We start from the raw sequence: 26,704 nt of genomic DNA, 5'->3' as shown, positions 1-26,704 counted from the left end.
TAAAATGTATTACTCATCATTTATTGTCTTGGCTGCAGTTGCAATCAGGAACTCGTGAAGTGAGGCACTAAGTCTCTGATCTGATTCCTACAGAACATCCAAACACGGTCACAAGAAGACCTTGATGAGTCAGTGCAGAAGCAAAGGTTGTACTGATCACTGGACATATCCCACCTCTTTCATGATGCAAATTAAAGAACCAGTTTTCAAGGTAGAAAGCAGTTAGGAAACTCTTTGTCAGACACAGCAAACTGGGCCATTTGCCTGGTGGTGTCACTTCACCAAAGCAGTCTGTGCAGATTACTGGCTACAACTGTTGTAGAGGGAGGGATATGTTATCAACTCAATGTGACCAGAGCTATGAAGGATGACAAGAAAGTATGGGGTTCCGCTTGAGTTAGTCTAAAGGTATTATCATTGTAACACATCATTATTTTGCACAATGAAAACAATGGTCAGATTTCAGTGGGGATATGGTATTTCAGGTCATGCTGGACTCTAAATTTTTCAAAGAGAATGTGGTGCTTATAAAAGTCTGTCAGTAAGCTAGAGAATTAGAGATGTTTTTCTCCTTTTGGTAGCAAGGATATCTTGGTAGGAGGAACTGGGAAAAAATTAAAAAAAAAAAAGGATTTGCCTTCCTTCTTCTTAACCATAAATAAGTTATATGGCTATATGGGTACACTGGGCTGGTGAGATCAAAGTTGTATCTTCCTCATGGCATGACAAAAACATCATCAGTGTTTACTGTTTTGAAGTCTTATAACTCACACCTATTTTCAATGGGATCAAAACAAAATTAGAAAGGTAGCTGGAATGGAATTAAATGGGAAAGAAAAGAAGTTTCCTTGGTTGCTCTGGATGGGTTACATGACCAATCTAGTATCTGTTTGATCTAGTCAGTGATACAGTTGAGAGAGGTAGCTACTTTGCCGGATGACAAGGATTCATCGTCAGAATGTAACAAACACTCAATGGTAGATTGCAAACATTGAGATTACAAAACTTGTGTGTAAGGAAATACACTGTGGTTGATTAGGTACATTTAGTAATGATGGAGTTCATCTGCCAGCTAAAGATTAGGCAAAACCAAAGAACCAACAAAAGAAAGAAACAAACAAACAAAAACAAACAAGCAAACAAACAAAAACAACTATTTAAATTGTGTAACAACAGAATCACAGAATCACAAAATCACAGAATTTGGAAGGGAAGTTAAGGTTGGAAGGGACCTCTGGAGGTTATATAGTCCAACCCCCCTGCTCAAGCAGGGACAACTAGAGCAGGTTGCCCAGGGTGTCCAGGAGACTTCTGAAGATCTCCAAGGGGAGAGACTCTACTACCTCTCTGGGAAACCTGTTCTGGTGCTCCATGACCTGCACTGTAGAGAAGTGCTTCCTGACGCTAAAATGGAACCTTTTGTGTTCCAGTTTGTGCCCATTGCCTCTTGTCCTGGCACTGGGCACCACTGAAAAGAGCTTGGCTCTATCTTCTTTGCAGCCTCCCTTCAAGCATTTATGTGCATTGATAAGACCAACCCTGTTGAAGATCAGTCCTCTTCTCCAGGTTGAACAGTCCCATCTCTCTCAGCCTCTCCTCATAGGAGAGGAGCTCAGGTCCCTTGATTATCTTGGTGGTCCTCCAAGTCTTTATGGACCCTTTCCAGTACGTCCATGTCTCTCTCGTACTGTTGAGTGAAGAACTGGACACAGTACTCCAGGTGTGGCCTCACCAACGCTGAGAAGAGTGGAAGGATCACCTTTCTTGACCTGCTGGTGATACTTTGCCTAATGCAGCCAAGAATACTGTTAGCCTTCTTAGTGGCAAGGGCATTTTGCTGACTCATGTTCAACTTACCAGCTGGGTGACACCCAACATGCACTGGTGCATGGGGTTGTTCCTCTCCAGGTGCAAGACTTGGCACTTCTCCTTGTTGAACTACACGAGACTCCTGTCAGCCCACCTCTCTGGCCTGTCAAGGTCCCTCTGGATGGCTTTGCAGCCACTTTCCTCAGTTTCATATAATTTGCGAAGGTGCACTCTACCCCATCATCCAGATCATTAACAAAAATGCTAAGAAAGACTGGACCCAGTATTGACACTTGGGTTATTCTGCTTGTTACTGGCTTCCTACTAGACTTTGCACAAGTGGCCAATTAAACTTAATAATTATAAGGAAAAAAAAATGTAAGTTTGTCCAGGTATAATATCTGTAAGGAGTTCTTTCTGTGTAGTACATAGTGGAATCCAGCTGAATAGCACAGAGTCAGCCCTAAGTACAAGATTAAGTAGTTTGCTTATGAGACAACATACAGAAAATAGAAGAAAATATTGGAAAATTGGGTTGTAGGCTTTAAATTTTGCTTAGGGTGGGGAGGGGAGAGAAACTTCAGGAGACATACATACAATCTTTTCAGCTATGTTCATCACCTGTATACATTCTATAAGACACATTACTGCTTAACTATATGTATACTGTTAGAAAGGTGCAGGCTGTGTTATATTTATATTTCAATTTCTGTCATTCAGCATTTGAATGGTTGTGGTAGTGTCCATGTAGGCTTAAATCTAGTCATAAAAATGTGTATTTTCCTCTCTCAATTTTCTAATGAGAATTTTATCCACTTGCCACTTCAGACTGGCCAAACTGGATAAAAATAAATATTTTAAATCTGTTTATTACACATATTAATAGACTGAAAGAAAAGAAAAGAAAAGAAAAGAAAAGAAAAGAAAAGAAAAGAAAAGAAAAGAAAAGAAAAGAAAAGAAAAGAAAAGAAAAGAAAAGAAAAGAAAAGAAAAGAAAAGAAAAGAAAAGAAAAGAAAAGAAAAGAAAAGAAAAGAAAAGAAAAGAAAAGAAAAGAAAAGAAAAGAAGAAAAGAAAAAGAAAACCCTTTACATATTTATTTTGCCCCTTACATTATGCAAATATTCTAAGATGGGATTAAAAGATACCCATGCCTACCAGAAAGACTCACAATATTGATGTAACTAGATTCTTCATCTATCCTTTTTTTTTTTTTTTAAATAGTTAACACTCAGTGTGTGAATCATGGCTTTCCATTGCAGCCACAGAAGACCAAAACACTGAAAACCAAATATTGACGTATGCCATCTACACACAGTAAAACACCAGGATATACCAAATATTTTAAAAGCAAATATCAGTAAATAGGGCCTTTTACCCAGATGAAAATCTTACTATGTTATAAAATCTTTGTAAGCAAATCATCTTCTAAGTAAGTTTGTGAAAAAGTAGAGTGGGAGTAGGAGCTCTTTTAAAAGTAAAGTATAATAAATGAGAACTTCATATTCTCCTTCAGGCAGTTGAGGGGTGTGGAATGAGTTTTGGTGAAACACTTAAATTTTCAGCTCTTCCAGACTGTGCAAACTTCACCAGCATTTTAAACATTCTGAAAACAGCAAAGCTTAAGCAAATGCAAATAGAAAGTGACAGGGAAGTACCTTCTCCAAATTATGTCTGCCAGAGGACTACCAACTGCAAACTGTTCATGTACAAATTAACGCTCTAACTTTTTGCAAAGATCCCTGCAAACAGGACTTCGAATTCAAAGAAAATGAGCTTTACGTAGCCTATTTGACAAGGCATTGTACCTTTAAAAACTACAGTAAATGCTATCACAAACATAGTCTTTGGGGCTTATATCTAAAATGAATCGCTTGAGTATAAAAGAAAGAAAGGATGTTTAAAAAGTACCTTTTTCTCCCTAGTTCCTCTTTAAATTATGTTCATATCCCAGGAATTAGAGTTAATATATTTTTCGCTCTTAATTGAATGCTAACCTGATTTCAGTTGCTATCAGAGTGATTGTGAAGAAGCTTCACCCTGTGCTTTTCTCACCTCTTAGTCTCTATGCTGGAAAAAAGTTGATGGAACTTAGAAGAATGTGCACAATAAACCTTAAATAGTTGAAGTAAAGCTACACCTGCCCAATGAGCAAGAACCATGATTTCTACTGAACTAGTATTTCAAAGGACAAATACATAAATGATATGACTAACTAACAGGACTTTTTTTTTTTTCATGTTTTCTATATTTTCTTGTTTGTTTTTTTGTAGTCTTTTGAAATTTTTTGTTTGTTTGTTTGTTTTTATTTTTAGGATCTACGTATATGTTTTAGAATTTCACTGACATTTAATTTTCATTGAAACTAGTTCCTCTGTGAGATATTACTTTTATACGGCAATCACCAAAGTGTTCTCTAGCAGCACTGACTACGTAGATATATCCACAATCTGCAGCTTCTTTTGTCAGAATGTACCTTCAATTCAGTTGTATTTATTAAATAAACTTAAATTATTACACTGGGATCCTTTGGTAAGTTCTTTCTTCTCATCTTAAGGCATTGCATTTCAGCCCCCTGGGGCTGCCCAAGGAAGTGGTGAAATTGCCATCCCTGAAGGTATTTAAGAGATGTATGGACATGGGACTAGGGACATAGTTTAGTGATGGGACTTAGTAGGTCATGTTGGTGGTTGGACTTGATGATCTTGAAGGTCTTTTCCAACCTAGATGATTCTATGATTCTATATTTAGCACAGCATTATAAATATATTTTGAGACAACTCTAACACGTTGGTTTCAAAACTAGAGTTTTCAGGAAAATAGCTTGTATAAGCATACTACTAGCAGAGGTGTTGAGTCTATGGTATTTGTAAGGTGGATAAATAAATTAAAAAACAAAACAAAGCAAAAACAGATGTGTAAAACATTATATTTGCTTTAGAAATGTAGGAAGGATATTTGGAAGAGTACTAGTGATATGCTAGTGAGAATAATGACTACAGCTGTGAACCCAATGAGACCTAGAGAAGAAATTTGTCACTGAGGAGAAGTAATGCTACAAAAGCCCAGTGCAACAGCTGCTCAAATATAGGTTCTCTATACTGACACCCAGCAGTTAGAAGTCCTGAGGCACTGGAGAAAAATTAGATGGGTTGTTTCATGCGTGGTAACTGTGTGTTTTAGGCTCTCTATTATTCTTTACATTGTGGCTCTGTTCCCTCACTATGAAAGAGATTACTAATAAATCATATTATATATAATTGAAAGCACTTGCAGGTTGATGTAGCGGGTTGTGATAATATTAAAACAAACAAACAAGATCATCCAGGAAAGACTAAAAACAAAACAAAACAATCAGTTTTATTAGATGAATATCAAGGAAAGCTACTAAACTACTAACTCTGATTATCTTAAAATTATGAAAAACATAAGTAATGTTCAAGGAATAATTTGAATTAGATTTTTGTACATTTGTACATCTACTGGCATGAACATTTCCTTTCCTTTGTGTAGTTTTAGAGCATTTACACAAGAAGAAGAGTTTCAAATTTATAGTCCGATAGGGGGGAAAAAAAAAAAAAAAAAAAAGAGAGAGAAGAAAAAGCCTTATACGAAGAGGACTGAAAAAATAAATATTAAAAAAATACTTTTTTTTTTTTTTTTCCTGAGAGTCTTCTTCAAGATGAGAAACTGAATGAATTTGTTGGGAAAAAAAAAGTCAAGTTATTGATGATGCAGAGTGCTCAGTTTTGAAAAGCTGGAGAGCTACTCTCTCCTGTGTCTGAGTGGAGTTGAAAGGAAATCATAAAATCATTACCGTGCAAACTCAGTTTTCTTACTTCATGCTGTCACTGTTGTATTGAAGCTTGCTTTATTCAGTGTAGGGAAACCATGTACTGATGCTGCTTCTTGCTGCTTGAGTCTATGTGACTTTTCAACTTCTATTTGATGTATTTGATGTTTCTTATCCCTCTTCTCACTTGTGTCATTTTACTATTTTATTCCTCAATGAAACATTTGTATCTTGATCATTCCTTTAGGCACATGTCAGAAAAAAAAGTAAAAAAGAGAAGGCTGTGAAAGTGACATGCAAGATTTTTGCTTATATTCCTGTCATAGAAGAGTGTGCTCTCAAAGTGACCCTGAATCACAGCTGAAGTGTCCAAAACCACTTTGCTACACAAATAAATGAGACACACAAATGCACCTGCATTTGTGCATACATGCTTGCATATAATCAGTTTAGGTTGGTAGATGCAGTTGACAGACTTCTAGGCTAAAAAGCCAGTTAACAGCAGAAGTAATACATTTGGCTGGTTAAAGGAGTATGCTGCAGAAGGTGGTTTACATGCTAATCTGGAACATAGGCTAAGGGTTAATGATAGCAGGAATATTTGGAATTGTGTTCAGAAACGGCCATTAAGCAAACAGAAATATCACTCTGAAATTAATTGTTGGAACAATATATGAGTCAGAAAAGGAATGAACTTTTCCCTGATAAAAAGCAAAGCACTTATAGCTTTGGCTGCAAGCACTAGTATACATCAGCTCTGACCTGCAAATGTCTCAACATTGAACCTGTATTGAGGAGATACCGCCAGAAGAGCCAAACTGAGTCACATTATGTTGTAGTCTTCTGAAAGTGAATACATGGGAAGGAAGCAGAGGTAAAGTGACACAAATTAAGAGCTGAAATAGTGTTTTCTGAATAGAAACCACTGTGCTAATTTCTATATTCAACTTCCAAATCAACTGACCGAGGATACTCAAAATTACAAGGATAAAAAAATAATTAAATAAATAAATAACACCCTTTCCTATCAAGTATCCCATCTGGAATAGTTTGGTACTTTTTGCACACTATCTCAATTCATAAAAACCATTAATTCTTTCTTGTAGACCTGCTGAAAATGCTGAATTTGAAGTAGGTGAGATTCTTGTTATTTAAATATTTAGTTCCTGGAATAAGCAGCTGCAGAAAGGGAAATCTGAGATAACTCTCCTGTGGATTTGTTATTTCTATATGACTTGGAACATTAACAACAATGCAGATAACCCAGTGTTAGTAGGAGACTGGATACAGATTTTCAAGTGTTCAGATTTTTAGATTCAGTCTGATAATATATTTTTGGTAATGCCATCAGTTTTACACCAATATTGTTATTATTTTCTCTTACCTTTTCCTCCTCTCTTTGCAAATTGCTTTATTTTTTTTTTTTTAAAAAAAAAAGGAAAAGATTCTCTCTGTCCTGAGGCAGCAATAAATTATGTTTTCTTTCTTTTGTTCTAAAAACCAAACATTCAAAATCCTCCAAACAACAGTGTCCCACTTCGCCCCCCCTGCCCCCTGTTCCTGCTTTGGTGCCAACTGATTGAGAGGGCTTCTCACTGACTTCATTCATTCATTCATTCATTCATTCATTTAAAAAAAAAATAAATTAAAAAAGTCAGATTTTAAATGTATTGAAAATTGTTACCTAAACATTTTATATTAATGTATATCAACTTGGGAAACATGGTGTTATTTAAGTTATAATTCTAGGCTACTATTACTTGCAATCTACTTATTCTTATGTATCATATCATATTTTTTTCTGCTGGTGAAATAGATTATTGGGAACATTACCGAGAAGGGTATGAGAACAGAAGCAAAGTGTCTTCTGGGGCAAAACTTCATATGGATACTCGTTTGTCACTAGACTGTATTTGAATTAGACACTTGTTCCTATATGAGAAAATTGTCTATGTGAGTATTCTGTGATTAGGTAATATTATAAATACCACAAAAGCAAAATTAATATTTTTTTTCCCAAAAGAATGTAAATGTGATATCTTTTGTCTAATCTTTATTAAATTTAAAAACTAATAACAGTTGAATTTTAATCAGCATGTCAGCTTGTCCATTGGATATACTGATAAACCAAGGAAGACGTGTAACATTTCCAAAGGGATCCTTTCTAAATTATTGGAAAAACAGTTGGGTGCAGCTTCTCCATATCAAAATATTAAGATTTTAAAAAATGCTTAGTATGTATTTTATACATTCACTGGCTGTAGAGTGTATGTGTGAAACTGGGTATATAGAATCTTTGTTATATATTTTTATAGACTTCTGGAAACCACAAGTGCTCTCTGGATAGAAATGATTAGAGAAAATTATTGTATGTTTATTCAGCTGAAGAGTTGAGAATTTGAAAGCAAACCTTCCTCAATAGTGTTTCAGAGAAGCAAAGGTTAACAGATGAAGTAATTAATTGATAATCAGTCCACGGCTGAAAGTATCAGAGCTCTAACATTCAGCATGGAGTGCATCAAGTTAGACATTTTTTAGGAGTCAAGATAAAGGTGAGACAAGTAGATTTTTATTGCTTGCTAGGAGTCATACAAAGATTTCTTGTGCTTTCATCAATGGTAAATTACTCTCTTGGTTTCCCAACTGCTGACGTAAGTTCTTTATAACAGCAGACTAAAATTTATCCAACAGTGGATATTTATGTATCTGCTTGTTTTCTTACATTTACTACTTTGCATTGCCTGACTTTGAATTGCATAAGAAACCATCCAGCAACCCTCTGTGCATGAGTCCTACTGATGAAATTTAATCTCAAGATACAAATCACAAAATAATTTAGTATTCTACTTTTTAGAATTTAGAATTCTACATGCAATGCTCTAATGCAGAACTATTTTTCTTGGATTAGAGTGTACAAGAAAAATGACTTATTTTGAACTCTGAATGAGGGCTAGAGAGAGATATTGGTCCAGGCCTTTTCTGATTCATCCTTCTTTTAGAGCAGGATGTAAATGACAGAAGTGTCTAGAGGATCACAATAAGCTGATTTATTTTACTTGATATAAAAGGTAAATAATAATAATAATAACAACAACAAAATTTACTCCCACCCTTGTCATTTAAAATAGAGACTGTCACTTGCCAAATTTTGAAAGATAGACTAATCTGGTATTATTTACATTAATATCCTATCCTATCAAGCTAAGAAAACTTCATATAGAAACATAAATAGATAACAACTTAAACAGACATACAGATAAAGCTAAAAACCGTGAGTTCTGGTGAGTTCATGACAGACTGACTAGTAATGTAATCTGCTGCTTCCACCCTGAAAAGTGTGGTTTCTGAAGACTGTAAAGACAGGAAGGTTGGTTTTTTTACAACTGTTAAACCAAAGACTAGCTTCACAGGAAGTACAAATTGGCAAACATAGGATAAGAGGCTTGAGCTTGTTTTTTTAGATTTCAAGTAATTGACTTTTCATGGTCAGTCACAGTCAATAGAAATACCTTACTAAAAAAATATGTAAACTATTTTTTGCAAGCTTAATAGGCTAATACTTGAATTACCATGACTTTCATGCAAAAGATGGAAGGGCAAAGACTGAAACTGAAATTCATAGTAGGTATTCAATATACATTTAGCCAAGCATATTAAGGAAAAGATGGTCAGCTATAATAATTTAGTAGTAGAATTCCAGTTCTATGGCTTATCTTATTGTGATAAACCCGTGAGATTCTTGACATAAATAATTTTCAGGATTAATGAAGCATAATGAGGAAAAGACTACTTGATAAAAACTACTAGAATTTTCAAAGCAGCTTTCAAATAAGGCCCTAGTGACATTGTTAATTGCACTTAGCCTTGATAAATTGCCTCCTAGTTTCAATCATTTAGTGCTTTTTTCTCTTTCTAATTTGACAAAGTTAAAATTTTTGTAATATTCCTTAAAACACACATCATCTAATTACCATTGATTCAGTTAAAATCCATTAAATCATAAAAAGTCAGCCTAAAATAAGTGATTTGTGAAACTATGGGTCATTTCTGGTGTTGTAAATTGTGAAACCACCTACAAAATGTAAATTCTGATTTTCAATTTTTTTATTATCCTCACAAGTTTAAGAATTATGATATTGACTTCAGTTGCTATACTTGTGAATTACATTTTCCTCCTATAGATCTTGATTCAGGAAGGGACTTAAAATTAAGCATATGAAATTGGCATAATAGTTCTGGCTTGTTTTAAAGATTAGGTGCTTTGGGATTCTTCTCATGTAAACATAACATCTTCTTATTGAAATAAAAATAGCAAGTTATGTGCTCTGTTGTTTAGAAATTTTGGTGATGAGTGACATATGATAAAAGAGGTAACACCTGACTCAATAAACGTATGAGGAAATAATTACAGTAATCAGGTTCATGGAAAAAAAAAGATGATAAAAAAAAAAAGTCTGACAACAGACAAAGACATATAAGACATTCAGAATGCTAAAAAAGTAACAGTAACCTTTAGGAGTTACCAGTAGATGTAACATTTTACTGGAAAGAAACAGTTTGCAGGCCTTAAATGCCTTAACTTCCATCACAATAGAAGAAAATTAAATGAAGAAAATGGAAAGAAGGTATGAAATGAACAGAGCAACTCATGTTTAACAAATGTCGTGTGTGTGTGTCAAAAAAAAAAAAAAAAAAATAGATTCAAAAGATTCTGATCTTCATTTCCCTATCAGAATAAAGGCAAGAAAGGTGCATCATTCATCAAGAAAAGGTTTGAAGGTTTGTACTTCAGAATATTTAGAGAAGCATGGTTGATAACTGAAATGCAGATTAGGTTTGGTTACAATCAAACCTTAACTCACTTTCAGATGTGAAGTGCTCAGTTCTGGGCTTTAGGTTTGTCCCCTGTGGGGTCACAAATAACAAAAAGAAAGAAATACAGTCTTGGTGTTATTCTTAAAAAGGATTAGTGTATTCCAGGATTTTAGTGTAATTTAAGCTTCTTAACTATGCGAATGTGTTCAGTGGATTAAGAAAACTGAATTTCCATCACCATTAAAAGCTATTAACTGTAGATTGCCTTTCTTGTCACACAACAATGAATATGAATGAAGTCATCTCTGGAACAGTTTTGTCATATATTATTCAAAAAAGTAATGTATGGAAAGGACAAATGTGTGGAAATGGAGGAAGGAAAAGAGATAGGTATATATCAGAGAGCTAAGTGATAGTAGAGATGTCTGAACATCTAAAAAGATGTTCAAGAAAATTGTAACAAATCAATCTGCATGGAAGAGAAAGGGAAGGATGAAAAAAGAACTGTTCTGAACAGCTCTACATGAAGACGGACTGTAGTATTTCCAAGCAGATGAGTAAGTTTCGAATGAAAGCAACATATTTATTTTTTTTAATCAAACATTAATGAAATTTAATCAAGATTTATAGAAGGATAGATATAGCTGTGGAAAAGAAGAAGAAGAAAAAAAGCTTGATGCTCATATATCTTCTGTTGGTAAAAAAAAAAAATAGACAAGAAATTGACAGATAGGTATAAAAAGCCTACTAGCACCTCAAAAGGTTCTATTTGGAGACAAAATCAAACACAGCTAATGCCACCACTGGCTTCCTGCTCAGTTCTCCATTATATTTTGTGCCTATTTAGCTCTTAGCACTCAGCACCCTGGAAATTACGTGTTTGCGAAATCAGATACAGCATCCTTATTAAAAGATTTTAATATTCATATACAATCATAAAACGTCATATATGAACACGTTAATTAATGCAGAACCTACATAACATGACTTGATTTTCAGTACACTACTTGGAGAATGCCTTACTTCTCAACCAAAAATTTCCTGTACTTCTGATCCTTCCTTTATATATAAGGATTCTTTCCTATATATATATAAAGCTAATTTTCGAGATATTCTGAACATTCAACACTAACAATAAGTCAGTTGAGAGATAAAAGTGCTTATCAGTATTTGGCCTAGTCTGTGTTTTAATTCAAGGGTGGATGAGAATCTTTGTTTGTTTGTTTGTTTGTTTTCCTATGGCAATAGTGAATGTAGCACTTTTGAAAGCATCTGCAGAGAATATGAATTAATCTGTTCTGCCTTTGTGAATACTTTGTCTGCATGTGTTATATACTGATAACATTACTCACATCATTATCATTATCTCTGAACAAGTGTTTTCAGATACTTGATATCTTTTAATAAGGAAGGTGTACTGTATTTTGTATGAATGAGTTGGCAAGATTCAGGTGTTATGGTTACCTAGGAAGAAAACTGAGGGTAGAGGAGGCAAAGTAGGGATTAAAAATCAAGGTAAACAAAAAGAAGACAATCCATACCCCCATTCCACATGTCATTATGGCTTAATAAATATGATGATGTTCTCTAGAGACATTTACATATTCAAATGTGGTTTATCATTGAATGTAGACTATTTCAATCTATTAATTTTGTAAGCTGAATGCATCTGAATTTATCAGTGTTGATTAGGTGTATAAATCTGTGGCTGACATTAAAAAACAACAACAACAACAACAACAAAAACAACCACAAAAAAAGTCTAACTGTGGACTTAAATCTTTATCACATAAAAGGAAGTATTCAGTATATGTTTCGTCTGAGGCAAAGTTGTCATCTTTTTTGGACGTGACTTTCTTGGCCAACATATTTATCCCCTCCCTCTGGCTCCTTGAAAATATTCAGTTCTTGTCCGTTTCATTTATGAAAATAGATAATACACAAGTCCCCCAAATTAATAACTATATCAACATTAATAAAACCTTAGTTTCAAGCAATCAAAGATTCCACTGTCGATCTATGAAAAATGTCCTTGTAATAAGTAGGTGGTAAATTTGGATTTAGTTTCAAATATGTAAAGGGTTTTGATCTTTTAGAATATATTATCATCTACTGTACCTATAGGAGGTTATTATTATTATTATTATTATTATTATTAAAGAATATTAAACAGATTCAAAAAGGGCAATTTATACGTAGTTATATAATGTATATATGGAATAAGTGAATATGTCACTGAAATTAACGAAATGCAGGAAACCCAAATTTCTTATGTTCTTACTTTGAATAAAATATATATATTGCTGCACTTTTTATGACTTCATAATTTTTATTTGAAGTGCTTGAAAAAGAAACATTAACACCACTGTTATATAAAGCTATTTTTTGTCATCAGTCTTCCAATTTAAAATAGTTCATACATAGAAAAAAAAAACACCAACACCAACGACAAAAAAATTTCTTTCCCAGCAGCTTTCCCAGCTCTCCTGTATACCTGAGCTGAGCTCTATTATGTGACCAGTACTGTACAGCCAGTTGTAAATAGCCTTGAATACGCCAGACACAAGAGGTCCAACTACAGCAACACAATCTAATGAGTTTGACCCTGGATGCTGAGTTGTAAATTCTCATCTCCCGCTGTGGCTTTGCTGCATATAGGTTACTTAGGCTACTTAAACTTGGAGTTAAAATAAATAATAATAATAATAAATCATCAGCAGCAGCTCTGTTTAAAAGGTAGAATGTCAACACCTGTCTCACAAGGTTACTGTAAATATTAAGTAGTGAACTGTAATTGTCTGCTGGGCATAACTGAAAAACAGTCAATTGAGTGGAACATGATCAACAAATGAACACAATACAGTTTACTGAATACATGGACAGAACCATTTTTACCTTGTTTTCTTTACAGAAGGACTGTAACTGTTTTTCTTAATTACATAATTTTCACTTTTGACCTAATATTAACAGTCTATCTGCAAAATAATGATTAATGAACATGCCAACTAGTTCATGTAATGGTACCAAATACTAATGTATAAAATAGTGTGAAAGCACTGCACTCTTTTTACCATGTTTCACAGACATCACACTTTTTGGGAAACATTTTACAGTATATTAGCTGTCAGATCATTGTGAATTAATTATGAATTAATTTGTCTTCTTTTCCCTTTTCCTAACTCAACTAAAATGGTAGATGTGCTGTTACAGAACTGTGCTTTGGAATGACATAAAGGAGTGCAGCAAACTTCTGATTGTTCTTTTGCTTAAAAACTGTAAGCTGAAATGGTTGGAATCAGTCAGGAAAAGGAAAAAAAAAAAGCACATCTTCCCTGTTTACAGTCAGAACCACAATGCATAATATTTTGCTACAAGGAATAGTGTTTGTTTGCTTGTCTTTTGTCACTAAATAATTCTGCTACTTCCATAACTAAATTATTGATTTTTCAGCCTCTGGGAAGGAAAATACAGTATTGTTTTTATTTCTTCAGTTCTTTTCAAGGTCTGTATTTGCAGGTGAATGAGAAAAGTTTTTCTTCTGGTACTATTGTTATCTAAATAACAGTGTGGTGGATACTGCTACAGCAATGGTTACATGCTGGTTGTTGAAATTTAAAGATCTGGTTAAATAGGCAAGGTATTGAAGGGCTGATTCTCTTTTTGTTGTGTATAATAGCATGTTTGAAGACAAGCCTATCCCATGTCAGCTTTGCCATGGCAAGGAAAATCCATTCCTTCAGTATTGGTGTCTGCCTCAAAACTTGCAGTGAATTTCTAGTTTCAACAAATGCCATGCTGTGCTTCCAGCTCTATCAAGATCATCTTTTCCTTTGCCTCCAAAAATTTCCTCTGATCTGTTTCCTCTTGCAAGTAGTACTCCGTTTCCCTCAAAAGTCCCCCAGTCCAGATAGGTAGTAATAGGTGTGGGAAAACATCAGTATACAGTAAAGCATGGATTTACTTTAGCTCATTTAGTACTGCCCATACCTCCAATACAGGGCATCTGCTTATTGCACCTTCCAAGCAGGTGTCTCCAAAGGAAGAATACACAGCCATGCAAAGTTGCTCTCAGGGTTGCAAACGCTCCTCTTCTCTCTCTGTGCTGAAACAGGGTGACTAGGAGAAAAAACATCGGTCAGCGTTCAGCTGTGCTGCTATTTGCATCTGTTTCAATAGATTGAAACATGCAATGTCCATACAATGAACTGTAAGCAAGCAGCTTGTTGCAAGTATTACCTGATCTAGATTACATATCCAGTTCAATTCACTGTGGATTGGTGTTTACAACACTGATTGGTGTATCACCTTGGAATTAAACCTACCCACTGACATCTTGTCTGACCTAACACTTCAACTGCCTGAGGCACTGCACAGGTATAGCTAAGCGTTTCTCAGAGTGAGCAGGTCTGGAGACAGCCAGCATTGTCTGTTTCCCAGGCTCCACTGTTAGCGCCACACATCAGATCCTGATTAATGTTTTGGATAACTTGGGGAGCTTAATTTCTTATATTCCCATTAGTGTGTGTGTCTTGTGAGAAAGTACTTCAAAATGTAGGGGTTTCATGGGATCTGGGAATCCATTTGTGTGCTGTGTTGTCTGTGTATTATGTTAATTAATAAATTTAAAGACTTCCAAGGTTCAGGATCAAATACTGAGCTTCTCAAGAGAGGTGGAAGTTACATGAAAAGAAGCTAATGGTTTAGAAAGGGCAATCACTCAGGCCTTTCAGAGGCAGAGTAAGGAATGAAATGTTGTCCCTCATCTTTGTGACTGTTGGGTGAAAAAAAAAAAAAAAATAGGCAGATCATAACAAGACCTTCCATTGCTTGCCTTTAGTGTTGCAGTTGGGGTTATGTGTTATCTGTTCTGAAGAACTTCATTCTCTGGCAAGTGTTTAAGCTTTGCCTCTCTTAATAATTTTATATTGAATTAAAGGAGTAGCTTTTGTAATGACTGAGGGCTGCACGTCTCCTATTACTGTCTATTGATCCTTGCCAAAATTCATCCTTATGAAAAAAAATAAAAAAATAAAAAATCATATATATATAAACCATATATATATATAAACCATATATATTTGTATTCTCCTGCTGCACTGTATATATATATATATATAAACCATATATATGTGTATATATATACAGTGCAGCAGGAAAATACAAATGAATAAATTGTTTTAAACAAGCCTTATCCTTAAGAATTAAGCTTGTGTATCTATCCAGGCATGTGCAGATACTTTTGAAAGTTATTAAATCATGCAAAAATCCTTATGGCAAGCCTTTTGGCTGGCCTTAACCCCTTTTGTTGTTGATGATGGGCATGGCAGATTGTAATAATCTTCAGGCTTAGCTAGAAAAAAAGACAATTTAGTGCAAAAAAAGTGTGGAAGTAATGGCAAAGATAAGGAGATAATGTGATTCCCTTCAGGGAAAAAAAAAAAAAAAAAAAGAGCTAGAAAATCATCAGTGAATCATGAGCTGATGACTGAGAAAAACCATGTCTGGTGACTGACCTGGAAAAAAGGCATTACATTTAAATCCTCTGCCTTTCTCCCTCTTCCACCTCCCACTCATCTTCCACCTCCACAACCAAGAGTAAAGAATTGGAAGAAAATGGAAAGATAGTCTAAAGGTGATTTCAGAGCTGACTGAATTAGCTTCAGTTAAATCTAGGACTCCTGAAAAGCTGTGAGGCTTGGAAAGTGGTAAAACAGTATGGAGAAAACAGGTATTGCAAAGGGCCAATTATTTTTTGAAATATCATCCTTAAAAGGCCATGTTTTATAAAGCTTGAGTGGAGGACAAACGGCTTAGGAAAATCTGCCATAAAGAAAGAAGACTTACTGCATTCATTCATTTGCTGTTCAATAAAGTTATCCTTCAAGCAAAAGCAATCTATATGTGGATGACTTACCATACAGAGAACAGAGTTTTTGTATATGTGAGGTATATTTTGTGCATATGTAATTTCAGCTAATTCTGTCTCCATCAGCCACTGCAGGTTGATGGTTCTAGATTCCAGGTTTCTTATTTGGAGCTATAACATGAAATATGCTAAAGGAAAAGCTTGGAGCACACAACCTTCTGCAGGTAGCATCTAGAAATTTGTTTTGATTCCAGAAACTGAGTGAAATCATAATTTTTACTGCTTTGATCTCTCTGTTGCTGCTTATTCTCATAGGAGAAGAAATTCTCTATAGTTTCATTGTAAGTTAAAAGACTAAGTTTAGAAACGGGACAATGGAAAACATTAATGAATTATTGATATTGCTTGCATATCACCTCTGAATGCTGCTTAGTTAATGTGAGTTTTGTCTTCAGTCATATCTCAGAGCCTGGGTACCTGTAGTTAAAAACTTAGTTACATTTAGACTATCTTGATAATGAAAATCACCGTTAGTGAGGCTGTGTAATATCCAAAAAAAAAAAAAAAAGTTACAAACTATGTGTGTTTTTAAATATTCTAGATGTTCTAGTATGTCCAGGTTTTGGAAGAGGAACCTCAGATTTGCTAAGTGCAGTTCCCTCTTATATGGCATGTGCATATTATGTTTAATCAGCATATTATGTTTAATCAGCCTGCATATGCTACATAGCTACAAAGACTTCTATCATTCAGGCTCTGAAAAATTTACTGATGCTTCATATGTCAATACATTATGTTTCACATGTCAGTACATTCAGCATTTTTATTCAGAGCTTGCATGGCTTGTGACTGTAGGAGTTGAACAGCTGTTCCTTACAGTTGTTACAGTTACCATCAGGAGGTCCTGCACTGCTTGAAGCTCTAGGCAAGAATATTCATGGGCACCCAGAAAAATTAAAAAAAAAAAATAAAATAATAATAATGAAAAAAGGTGTAGTTGCAGAAGGAAGGGAGGAAATATAAACACTATGGCAGACGAAGACAGAAATGAGATCAGTAGCAGTGTTTCTGAGGATATGGACAGAAATACAGAAGAAAAAGAAGTACAGAAGACAGACTAAACAGGAGGTTGGGATGTTGTCAGAAAAGGTTAGGAGAGATGAAAACTGCAGGAGAGCTTTCTATAAATATTGAAGTACTCATACTTGCAAGTCCTGGAAACTTAGACTTGTGAATAGGTCTAATAAGAAGCTGTCATATATAGTAGCAAAACTCATGTTTCCATTCCACTAGAAGATCTCTATGAAAGAAGTTAACAGCTTTGTACTACTTCCTATTACTGCCTTTTTGACATAAAGTCCACTGACCTGATTATTCAAGGTTAGGATGTTTCTGTGTAATGAAGTCATAACTTCATTTTATGTAAGATAGAGAAGAAGGATTACAAATTTTATGTCTCAAAAAGTCTTTTTTTAAAGAACATTATGATGTCTTTTTAGCAAGAATATCTAAAAATGCTATTCTAGAATATAGCTAATTGTTCAATCTCCATTTTTATGTAGTATCTTTATTTGTATCTAGTAATATCCATTATTAAAGAAAAACCAAACCAAAACAAAAAACACAACTAAACAGATAAACAAAACTCCATATTTTTTTTTACAAACAATTTTTGGATAATATCTAGAGTTTGTTTTACAAGCCCCATATACACAGTCTCAGAGAGGCTAGTCATTGAAGTATGGAGGCCACACTTTGTGCAGTACCTCCAATCTACCTTTCTGCTTTGAGAGTTTTTCAGGGAGTTAGCTAAAGAGGCACTGTAGGCAGGTTGCAAACTGTGATGCTGAAGCAGCAAGTCAGAAAGTAAATAAATCCCAGGTGTATGTTTTCTTTTTCTTCTGCTTTTCTTTCGTTTCCAATACTTCTTTCAGAGCTTGTGTTGATAAATTATAAGGAGAGTCATCTTTGGTACATTTTGATAAAGCCATCTGTGAATGACCTGACAAAATCTAGCGCATTCCTTAGGTTACAGAAAACATAATTAGGGTTTACTAAACTTCTCAGATTGTCATAGCTCCAAAAAAGTTTAGGGATCAGGAAGAAGAGCGTTCCCTACCTCCCCTTTCAGCTACAAGATTAAGGGATACACCAGGACACTCAGCTGCTCCAGGCTTTAACAGGAGGTGCCAGGGAGGTAAAAAGACTTGTAGTAAGCACAATGAGGTTATGTGAGCAAGAGAAGTCTGGATCATGCAGCCATGAAATGATAAATAGAGAAAATGTTAATTTAAAATGTATTGTAGTTTGGAGATATAATTTATCCAGAATTTGTAAGAATTCACTTAGGAAATATTTTCTATTTGCCTTTTGTTCATATCAGGGAGAACTGGAGTGAATGCTTTTCTCCTTTGAGATACTGTTGGTCACAGGAAGAACATCTGCCTTTCGCAGACAAATATTTGTTTAGTTTTTCTCTGTAGAAATGCTTCATGAAAAATATTTATCCTCTGAAAAGGGAATGCAAATTGTTACAACATGATTCTTGAAAAAAACACAGGCAAACTTTATCTCTCAGCAGGCAAGGGAAAATAGGAGTTTGTGACAATACATGAAAAAGATTAGAGTTCTACCCTAATGCATACTAGTCATTTATTAAATGTTTGTTCTAATTCTCCTGTCTGACGGTATCAATTCTTATTTTTCACCTTTCTCTGTATTCAGCTTGCATTGCTGTTTCAAGGTGAGGCATTTACCTTCTGTTAAATGGTATGTAGCTTTTCCCAGTGAAGGCAGTAACGTACACTATTCCATGTTAGAGGGATCCCATATCTTTAGCTTAATTTTTATTGAAATCTTCTGCTTTGTTATCAACACTAACCTGAAAGCGGAGTGAAATCAATGTGCACAGAAAACTAAATGAGTTACTCAATGTTCATTCAATGTTATTAGTCTCATAAAGATTCATAACACACAAAACAGATATGAATCGTAAAGATTCATAACATGCTAAAACAGATGCCCATTTCCCTCTAATTGCTTTCAAAAACTTTATTCCTGTCTCCTAGATATTATCATTTCATAGCTATTGAATGCAGAAAGAACATGTTTCGTGCTGGTTGATATCCTCTATTATCTCACTGAAATAGGTGGAATTACAGAGATGAAGTACTGGTAAATTTGTCCCAATGACTTTTCCTATACACAACAGCAAAGTCCTAGAGAATATTTTTAACCTGTTTGAAAAAATACAGTGTCTGATAACATGGTATTTTCATGTAAAACTTTTGGTTTTAGCATATCTTCAATGTTACAAAATAAAAATCCATACTATGCTTCTGCATGCAAGAGATGTTCTCAGTTCTAGTCTAGAAATGTATACACTTCAAAGAATACACATACTGGGACCAACTTACCAATGCTTATTCACTTGTAAAATCTTTACTTGCATAAGCAATCCTGTTGAAGTTAAAACTCCCAGATACATGCTTTAAGGTTGCATGGATCTTGACAATTGTATTCTACCCCCCAGCTAAAGGCTAGCTTGAGTTTCATCTGATGCAACCTTCCAGCTGAATGCATCCCTGCTGTGAATATATATTTTGAAGTCTTAAGAAGCAGAGAGAAGAAGCAGAGAGCCAATTATAAACTGGAAAACAATTTTTCTGAAAAAGCAGATCTAGTTTCCTTTTAATATTATTACTGTTCCCCCCCCCCCCCCCCCCAAAATGGTTTAGAATTTTGCTGTTTACCTCACTTTACAGGTTTTCTTCTTAAGTGGTACATGGCTTATTATAAGATTTCTTGCTGATGGTAGGAAAAAGAAGAAAGAAAATGTGAACATTGCTAATACTGTCCTTAAGAATGACCTTTGTTGTTGGGGAAAGAATTGATGTCATATTTGGCACTTGGGTCCAAACTGTTCAACACTATACCCCAGTGTATATTTTACCAAGGAGTTCTGCTTTCAAAAATGGGGACAACTATTTGCAAAACACCAGTGCCAAAGCTGATTTTTTTTTAGTGTCTTTAAGACAATACGTAGGCTGACTGTGTTCTGCTCAAGGTTATGCTACGCCATGACTTCTACACAGTGCACAGTGGGTGCACAGTGTCTGTATTCATACTGGTTATATATGCATAATATATATTACTTCAGATACTAAGAGTGATTAAATTTTAAAAGAGGATGGTGCACAAGCTATTGCATTAAACTCTCTTGGCTTCGCTAGGATAGCTGTTATAAATTGATTTGATATGTCAATAGTGGCTATTAGCTAATTATATAATCTGGCTCTTTGATGTGCTTGACATGCAGCTTTACTTTCAGACAAAACTGCCAACTGAAGAAATGGAGTTTCCTTTTCTTTTTTTCCTTTTTTTTTTCCCTTCAATTACTTGACTACTTACCCATATCTTCATCTTCAATTGAATACAATTAAATGGTTCGTAGAAAATTATTAAGTCAAGAAGTCTTTGGAACACAGTTATGTGTGTGAGTGAGTGCATGTGTGTGAAACAAGAGAGAGGAAGTGATGCTGGGAGTGGAGGTGTCTTCATTATTTAAGCAAACTAATGTAATGACTGATTTTCCTGCAAATGCTACATGCCAAATCTAAGAAGCATTTCCGTCAGAGTATTATTGTAATAAGCATTGTCTTACAGGAGCTTCAGTTCTCCATGATGACTATCTCTCCATAGCTACAGTGGGATTTTTAGCAGGAGCTAGTAAGGAGCATGTGGGATCATGGTATTAGATAGAGATGTACTACTGATGGAAAAAATATTGTGCACTTGTCTTGCAAAGACAATGGGAATTACCTTGTGGTAAATAAACTGCATTCCTGGTTTGATCAATTTGAAAGGAATGATATAGAAGTACATCAGACAAAATTTTATGGAGATGGATTTAATTGTTTTACTGTCTGTTTATGTTCTGTAAAGACTTCATAGAGTGTCCATTGTCTTTGCATGGCTGTTTTAATCAAATGTGGTTTACTTCACAGTAAAATAAATGTGTACCTCAACTCATACTCTAGCGCACAGAAATTTCTGCAGCCCTTTCTTGCAAGTCAGCAAAATAGCACAAATTTATACTGGTAACACTATGACCCAAATATTTGTTAAACTCCTACATGTTGCCTCATTAGATGTACTGTGGATTTTGAATATCAGCTGGATGTGGCATGTTTTCTGCTTTTTAGCCCAAAAATCTATTTAGCAAGCTAAACAATTACTGTTGAATATGTAATTCCTACAAGGTAGTAATATCTTGTTCCCCTACTCCCTTTCCTTTCTACAAAAAATAAGGAAGTTTTCTTGGCAGAGATCATTGTGATCCTTGATTTGTGTTGTATGGGCAAGCACAAATGTTTTTCACACAGCATCATTTTATTTTTTCACCTACCATAAACTGTCCTTGCTAGTCTGTTTTAACTGTGGTTGCTGTGCTATTGAATTCTGTTGATTTACCTTTTCTTTGTGTGTGCTTGTGTGTGTGTAAGTGCTAAACAGAGAAACTTTGTGTTATCCCTGTCTCATACTGATACACATCAAGAACAACCTTCCAAAGGTGAAATTGCCATTTCACAAAGAATGGTAACGGTGAAGAATTGCAACCTCCCACTCCATGTCCATGCAACACTATTATCCTTCTCTTGCTCTATTCTCCTGTTTTTCCACCCACGAAACTAAGATTTCTTATGGGTATATAAAGCCCACATGAATTAAGTAGTAATGTACTGTGCTCTGTAATTCAGAATTGTGAGCTTTGTTTTAAGCATTTTTTTTTTATTTGACATAGAAGTGAAAAGCTTCTAGCATTTTATTTATTTCATGAATAATTTATTTTAATAATGAGAAAATTGACTAAAATATAGCAAAGAAATACCATACGTCAACAGTTGAACTACATTGTATACTTCAGGTCTCATTCACTTTTATTCATTTATTGTTTGTTCAATATGCGTCCTTTATGTTTATTAAAAATCACTTGGTATAGCTTTTTCTGGCTCTTCTGCACTAGACAGTTTGTCAAAAGTGATTTGCAGAACACACCAGCAGTGTTAGTTAAGCAGTCTTAGCATATTTTTTTAATGAATACTACCCACCTATCTGCACCTAAATAATACTCATCATTTTAACGGATGTGATATTGAACTCTATTGGACTTTAAAGCTTCAGTAAATACCATAGACCTACAAGAACCATTTGAGAGAGATTATTTACACCTACCCAATTCTTCTATTTCTATTTTTCTTTTTAAAGAAATAAGGTGTGGTTATTGAATAGCAATATTAAACTGCATAGAATTTAAAAGAGTGGATAAAAGGTCATTGTCAAACCTGACTATTTGTGGAATGGACCGCATAATCTTTGAAGTGCAAGTGAAAAAAACTCTGAATGCTTAACAAAGTATATTTTTCAGATACTTACTGATTTTTTTTTCTTTTTTTTTTCTTTTCTTTTTTTTTTTTTTTCGGGGGGGATGGATTGTGTTTTGTTTTGTTTTGTTCTTGTACTATTTAAACAAGTTTTCTGAAGCTAACTATCTCGTCTTTCAATGAAAAAAAATATCAGGAAACAACACTAATAGTCTTCAACCTGTTTCTCACCTTTACTCCAGACACATCTCTTCCCAGCTTCCTGGACTCCAGTCACCTTGCCACACCTTACACTCCATTCCCTCAATGAGGCAGTGGGAAGTGCAGAAGGTGGTGAGCAGTGTGTTGTGCTTCCTTTGCTTTATGCTGCTCCATGTTTATCACTCAGGTCCTCTAGCATGTTTCTCCACCAACTGCAGGGGGTTGTACCTGTTCAGGCACCCCCTGCTGTATCTCCACTTACATGTCTTCCTACTGTCTTCAAGACTGAAGCTTCACCAGGGTGATTTCCTGTAGTGCCAAGGTGCCAAGACTGGTGTCTGTTCAACTGGCTTCATTTCACCATATTGTATTTGATGTTGCAGTCCTTCCTGTCAGTGCTTGAAAGGGGAATGGGTAGGAAAGACGGTGTTTTGAAAATATAATTTTATCAAGTTTCTACCAAGAAAAAAGTGCAATAAAATATAAATCTCAGAGTATCAGCATATTCAGTGAGGATCAAATACATACAATGGTATGCTATGCAGGCTGGATATATACTCTCATTACATAAGGAATATAAATATGTAAACATATAACATAGTACAGAAGCACAGGGTACTGAGATACAGTGGTAGAAGAAGTTTAAATACTTGATTCTGTATTTCCTGATGTAGATTTTCTTGCCTGTATACAAGACAGAAGAATAGTTATGGTTTCCAAGCTGACCTACGATGAGTATATTCTTTTTGACAGGGTCTTACCCTTTCGGTCCACTTGTATTTAATCACTATTTCATAGTGCAGGATGATTGCTTTTTGCTAACAGCTGGGGCACACGCTACCGGAGATATCAGTCTGGGAATTGAAAGGGTTGGGGAGAACAGAAACAATTCCATTTCATATAAACAGCTTCCAAGTCAGGTAGCCAGAAAATGACGAAGAGAACTGCTAGACTAGGAGCTGGGAAGCATCTCTTCATTTACAAAATGCAACAGAAACATGTGTACAGTTTATATCTCTAGGTTAGAAACAATCTAAATTATTGGAGAATCTCAAAGTGTATTGGCCTTTAAAAATACCAACCCTCATCAAAAAAAGGTATTTTTTTTATTTTAAAGGCAAGGGAGGTCTGACTTATTTTAACTTCAGTTTCATTTTCTTGTCTCCTTGGGATGATATGCACAGAGATAAGAAAACAAATATTTCTGTTCAAATTCCTATGTAAATGAAAGAAAAGGGAATGCACTCAAGCAATTTGCTGTATTGCTTTCTGTAGATGAATTGAGACTTGTACCTAACCTAGAAGAACACATTTTCTGGAGGTCAGTCACCAAAGAGGTGTTGTTGATGGAACATCCCAACTGCTCTACCAGACCATAATCTGCCTGCACTTCCTCACACCCACTTTAGTGTATGCAGGGGGTGGTTTTGACTATTTTTGTTCTGCTGCAGGAGATAAAGACATAATGGTTGTCTTTCGAAAAAGGAGTGAACAAAACCAGATTGGTCTGGAAATTATTTATGTTTGAAATGAACAGCTATTGTTAGTGTTGCCATAGAAATTATACCTTTAAAAGACTATCATTTCCCCTCTGTATTGCATTCTTTTGTATATAATCCTGTGCGGGGAAAAAAAAATAATTAAATAGTCTATGGAATGTCATGATTCTGACTAATCTCTCTTGCTCCTCTTATCAGATTAGATTTCTCCAATCTCATCCTTCTGCTACAGCCTTTGAAAGAGTACACAGCTGTCAGTATACATGTTAGACAATTTCTATGTTGGAAGATTATTTTCTCCTTTTATGAGAAGCTGTGTATCTTTTAAACATCAGAAATGTGCTGCCAAGTATAGTTCACAGCATGAAGATAAATAATGCCATTAAACTAGAAAACCTTTTAATGATTGCTGGCTACTCAGTGGGCTTAGCAATTTAGAATAACACTTCCTTACAAAAATCACTACAGTTATTGAAACTTCTAAGCCCAGCAATCATTTCAAGACAAAGTGGTAGTATTCTTTTATAAAGTGGGTCATTGGTGATTTTCTGAAAGCTTGCCTTGGTAATTTTTGTATTCTTTTTATTCCTATGCACAAGAGGAAATACAGAATGTGAGATGGGTTGTAAAAATACCATAAAATTATTTTAGTTTATCTGGGACAATATTGGAATATGGCATGCTATAGAGGTTATTCTTAATTCCCATGAGGACAGCTGCTATGAATAGACAAATATACTCATATACTTTGCGAAACCCACTACTCTGCACTTTGTAATTGTTAAGGAACAGAGAAAAAGGACTTAGCTTCTCTACTATAACCAGTCAACCCTTACTGCAGAGTTTCTTTGTTCACTCCAGTTTCTACTGTCTATTATGTCTTTTATTACTGAGTATCAGTGAAAAGAAAGACTCTAGCATTTATGTCATGCTTCTTTTTATACCTATATAGTAAATATTGTCTATCTAAAACCAGCCAGATATATATCTGCTTCATAGTTAGAGAGATATTCAATAAATCTTAAAACACAGGAAAACTTTTTAAGGACATAGAGAAACAGAAAGGGAAAGAACACTCAATGCAAAAATTAATAACTGATGGGTTCACATGTAAAATTTAACAAGAAATTAAAACTAAGTCCTTCCGTGATCCTACAGATGAAACTGAGTTCACCATTTCATTTTCATTTGAACAGGAAGGAACAGGGAATAAAAGGCTGGAAAAGAAACTTTCTTTATTGTTATTATTATTATAAATGTAGAACCATCTTTCTGAAAGTGAGGTCAGAGTTTGGCGATTTAACATGGATCTAAAAATCCTCTTCCATCTGTAGCAGAGAATATGTACTCAAAGCTATGCTAGGCATAAAAGATAAGTTCAGAGTGCATTCTTGCAGATATGGTAGGACAGCCTGCAGGGAATGGTGCACTGTAATGAAGATTCCTTAAATGACTCAACACACCTCTTCCCTTATGTCCATAGTAGATCTGACAGGTGACATCTTTTTGTTATTTATTTTCTTTTTCTTCCACATATACTTACTTTTCTAAAATCTAAGCAAGATTGTGTAATTCTTTGTTTTGTAGTCATTAATTTATCAAAACATTTTTACAGTCTTAAAATACATTAGTGTTTAATTAAAACTGTGGATAATATATTCCCATTCTTGTCCACTCTGTTGTAGCACTCAGAAATTGTTAGGCTAGTATTAAACACTAAATTCATGTTTACTTCAGCACTCCCTAAAATTATATATGCAATTGTAAACAAAGCAGCTGGATTTTTTTCACTCTTTCATAAGTATTCGATTTAGTTGAATTGTTGAAAGGATTGTTGCAAGCAGCATTATAGCAGAATTATTAAGGATTTTCCAATTTACCAACAACCCATAGAAGTCATATGCCTAAACACTGAACCAAGTGACAGCTTGTAAAGGTTTTTTGCTCTGACCTTTTCTAATTTAGACTCTTTTCTAATTTCAACTCCTAAATTACTATTTTTTTCTTAAGAATAAATTATTATTATTATTAATATTAATATTTTTCTATGAAAGTGAGGTCTCAAGTAGGCTCTTAAAGAAGTGTTTACCTCATTGGCTTTTTGCCGAAAGTTCTAAAGGCACATGACACTGCATGGGAAGAGTAAAAATATTCTGGCATGGTATACAACCTCTGTGAAGGCTAATTATTAAAACTCAGAAGGACTCAGAAGAACTGTCATTTGGAATGTGTTTGGTTAAGCTTTGCCTTTATGTTTCAACCTTGGAATAAGCATGAAGCTGGCATCTTTTATTTTATTTTTATTTTTTTTCCTTCATTAACTGTTTTGTTTGTTTGTTT

The 26,704-nt window shown here is 34.7% G+C and overlaps 1 protein-coding gene across 1 annotated transcript in view; it reads left to right on the top strand.

The window, feature by feature from the left end:
• Positions 1-26,704, top strand: part of IL1RAPL1 (interleukin 1 receptor accessory protein like 1) — a 777,496-nt gene that overhangs the window by 41,105 nt on the left and 709,687 nt on the right. The window lies entirely within an intron of this gene.

The sequence above is a fragment of the Anser anser genome (genome assembly GCF_964211835.1).
Source record: "Anser anser genome assembly, chromosome: 1".
NCBI classification, from domain to species: Eukaryota; Metazoa; Chordata; class Aves; order Anseriformes; family Anatidae; genus Anser; species Anser anser.
This window is presented reverse-complemented; position numbering and strand designations above follow the sequence as displayed.